A 296-nucleotide genomic window follows, 5' to 3' on the forward strand; every position below is an offset into this window, starting at 1 on the left:
TTTGTAAACTAGTAATGATGTATTTCTGCTCCTACTTGCATATGGCTCTCACAGATGGTAATGCTAGACCAGAAAGACTACAATGGGTAAAGAGGAAGGTTTTGAAGTGATGGTAGAATCAGAGGGTTGTCTGATTTCGGTGTATCAGGGAACACAGAGGAGCAGAAAAAAGGAGGAAGGTACAAGCCAAAGCAAGTATTTATGGGAGGAAAAAGGGATCCGAGATGAGGAACGGGTGAAAGGGAGAGAAGGGCATCCATGCAGACAGAGAATGAAACAGGTAGGCGTGGAGAGGA

The sequence above is a fragment of the Penaeus monodon genome, chromosome 15 (genome assembly GCF_015228065.2).
Source record: "Penaeus monodon isolate SGIC_2016 chromosome 15, NSTDA_Pmon_1, whole genome shotgun sequence".
Classification (NCBI taxonomy): Eukaryota; Metazoa; Arthropoda; class Malacostraca; order Decapoda; family Penaeidae; genus Penaeus; species Penaeus monodon.